Source organism: Notothenia rossii, assembly GCF_949606895.1.
Source record: "Notothenia rossii genome assembly, chromosome: 7".
Classification (NCBI taxonomy): domain Eukaryota; kingdom Metazoa; phylum Chordata; class Actinopteri; order Perciformes; family Nototheniidae; genus Notothenia; species Notothenia rossii.
In genome coordinates, this window is record NC_136905.1 from 74977117 (window position 1) to 74981044 (window position 3928).

Genomic DNA, 3928 nt, shown 5'->3' on the forward strand with positions numbered 1-3928 from the left:
TTGCATCATTCATGCACATTTGACAGCTAGTTCGTCCTGTTATTTCCCTCCTGCCTCTCTATTTTTGCCTCTTTCTATGTTTGTGAAGAATATTCATAAAACCTACAATAGGCTCCGGGCACATTTTTCACAGTACTCTTTGTGTCAATTTCCAGCAAATGTGTGTCTAATCTTGTCCTTGCTTCATGTTCTGTCTGAATACAGAATTAAATTTAAGGTTAAACTCAGATTTATTTAAAGATTACTCCAGTTTATTAACACTTGAGTCGGGTGTCATTTTCATAGCTGCGTATACCTCATTTTTATTGGTCCTCATAACATTAAAGGTGGGTATGTAAGTTTGAGAAACCGGCTCGGGATACACTTTTTGTTATATTCCATGGAATGCTCTTAACATCCCGATGCTTTGACAAAAAATCCATAAAAAAATGTCATCTGTGGAAGTCGTAGTACTGTAAAAAGCACGACCAATCATTTTAGCCGTCCCGGCTAAAGTAACTGGATGGCCTACCTGCCTGTCAGCCTTCCATCTGTGCACAAACTTATCTCGTGCCCTCATTGGTCATGTGCGCGTTCGTGTGTGTTGGAGGAGGGGCTGTGTAAGGAAGTGGCAGATTTTTTCAGGCTATGTATTTTCAAATTCTAGCGCAGTCGAGCTGGTTTCTCCAAAAAAGATATCTGATATATAGAAAACAGTGACATTCCTACAACAAATTGTGGGGCAATTAACACAAGGAGTCAGACATGCCGTAAACAATCGAACCACTAAAAAACGTTATTTAGAGGCAAAACCAAAATGAAGCTTGTACAAAATGTGTGTAGAAATAGTAAAGATATGTGTGTGCATAATTATGGCAATAACAGTTAAAGTTGGAGCAGTAGGTCTCCACATTTTATTGGATGTTTACAACCAACAGTGTGTGTAATAATTGAACTGCATTCATTACGTTTTTATGAGACCTGTGTGTATGTTGTGAATCTTTTCCAAAACTACAAAACAAGACCCTTGGATGCAATATAGGCTACTGCCAAAAAATGGTAGGGTTGGGAAATTCACTTTAAAGCTGGTGAATGTTTAAGGTAATTTGTTTTATATAGCACATTTCATACACAAAGGCAATTCAATGTGCATTACATAAACATTAACGCAGTAAAAACAATTCCTAAAAGAAATAGAAGATAGTTAAAAATATACATATACTAGACATATAATGTACATACATGCATACACAATCAACAAATACAGTTGATGCTGCAAGAGGTGCAGAAGCATAATAACAAATGTTGCTAAAGAGGCACAAATATATTGTTGTGGGTATTGGGTTTTCCCTTTGCTGTAGTGTGTTATAGGTTTTTGTGCATGTATATGGTCTGCAATAGCTAAAATCCCAGTTTCTTCAAGAGGGATTTTCTCTCCCACACACTCCCCCCCTGCTTGAAAGGCCTCCATTGGACTCCTTTGTTACTTCCCTAACATAGTGACATCACCATGTAACACTCGCACTTCTATTGGATAGTGCACATACACAAAGTGCAAGACCTTTTTGTACAAATACAGTATGTGTGTATTTTTGCAGGATTGTGTTTTGTTTTGAATTACCGGTGTATATAGTATGAGCCATGTACCTGTGTATTATCCATGGGTATGTGTGCCTGTGTGTAGGTGTGTATGTAGGTGTGACACCCTGTGTGTGTGTGTGTGTGTGTGTGTGTGTGTGTGTGTGTGTGTGTGTGTGTGTGTGTGTGTGTGTGTGTGTGTGTGTGTGTGTGTGTGTGTGTGTGTGTGTGTGTGTGTGTGTGTGTGTGTGTGTGTGTGTGTGTGTGTGTGTGTGTGTGTGTGTGTGTGTGTGTGTGTGTGTGTGTGTGTGTGTGTGTGTGTGTGTGTGTGTGTGTGTGTGTGTGTGAACCCATGAATCTGTCTGTCCGTGTAGCTGTGCTTGCACTATACGACAGAGTGTGAATCATCAGAAGCAGCGGAGCCATAAAGCCCAGAGCTGTTAGGCAGGATGGCTCCTGGAATGATCACAGGGAGGCTGTGCTTCTATTTCCTAGGCAGCCATCACCGTGGGAGGCTGAGGAGCCGCTGTCGATGTGTTTGCAGGGACCTAAGGGTTAGCCTGTATATGCTGTAGTCACGCCTGACAGCACAGCCAATGGCCATAATGTCAGCGGCGATGATTGAACACATGAAATATGTGCTCTTTGTCCGTGGTATTGGACAGGGTGGAGGTTAGAGGAAGGGTCAGGGTAAGGGTTAAGGCAAGAGGAAAATTGCCTGTTTGGAAAGAAATGCTGCCTCTCTGGCTCTGCTTCCATCTTTTATTAGGCAGTGTTGAGAGCTCGCCTCAGTGACAACAAGATATTTGTCAGATTTGATATCCTTTCCACAGCAGAACTTTGCTGGTTACCGCACCAGAACACTGTAATATGGAGCTATTAATAATGCATACAAGCCCACTGCCAGGGCGGATCTATATAATTGCACCAGACAAAAAATTATTCTGATACTCACTAATGCAGCATAATTTTGAATAATAAGATGAGCTCATTTGGTGTTGTTCGCATCAAAACACCCAGATGGGATACCCTTTGCACTGGTGAGGTTACTTTTTCTTCAGGGAAAATACATATGTTTAAAACTGTGCATGCTGATAGATAAAAGCACATTTGGGTTGGCCAAAGGGTGTACAAAAGACAAATTACACATCACATTCAGTATTTTTCCCTTCAGCTGCTCTCTTCTGTTTTTATGCCTCTCCTTTTTAGCCATTCTTCAGTTTTACTATCCATATGTATTCAGCAGCGCCAATGTTTACATTGCACCCACGGCTGCCATTAGAATATAAATGCACTCATTGTTTTGCATGTTGAACCATTTATATTCGTTATATGACATTCTTTGACAAATGTGGCTTTTTTGTCATTTACCTTCTGCTTAAGCTGGAGTGACTAAATGGAAGCTCTGTAGAATAGTGAATGAAAAATAAGAACATTATTATTGTTAAGTGTTTCATAAGTAGTTTTGCAGGCAAACACATCCATCAGAGCTCCGGGGGAGGCAGGAGGGGAAGAAGGAGCCTGGTATGAGGGGGCTGCACCGTGCTTGTTACTGCCTTTATCTGACTGTTGATGACTGGAGATAGAGGGGCAGGACACTGAAGCTCAATAGTGCCATCAACAGGTCCAGAGGGGCAGTGCTGCTCACTGACCGGCTCGGAACAATCTTCGGGGGGATATTCAGTGAGGTCTTTTGGGGTTGTAATGGCGGAGATTTTTCAGAGATATGATCAGGTCATAAAGTGAAATATGCCATCGTCTCTACAGAGTCTGGTTGAAGGATATACGAGGCTCGGGGATTAAGGTGAAGATGAAGCTGGCTCAAGTCCAACATATTCTCTGTCAAGGTTAGATTATCCTCTGGCCTTTAAAACCCTGTCAGCTATAGTCTCTCTCACACACACACACACACACACACACACACACACACACACACACACACACACACACACACACACACACACACACACACACACACACACACACACACACACACACACACACACACACACACACACACACACACACACACACAGAGACTTTGGCCTTATCCTGCCCAGAAGCGAGGTCAAGGTTATAACACACTTCAAAATCACTGCCTGACTTCTTCCTTTCACCTCAAACATGCACTTTCTAAGACTCACACACACACACACACACACACACACACACACACACACACACACACACACACACACACACACACACACACACACACACACACACACACACACACACACACACACACACACACACACACACACACACACACACACACACACACTCACTCTCTGACATACTGGACATCCATTCTAAGCAAACGTACCACACCAACTGAGTTTTTTCTCCATAACTAAGCGTGGTCCATCCA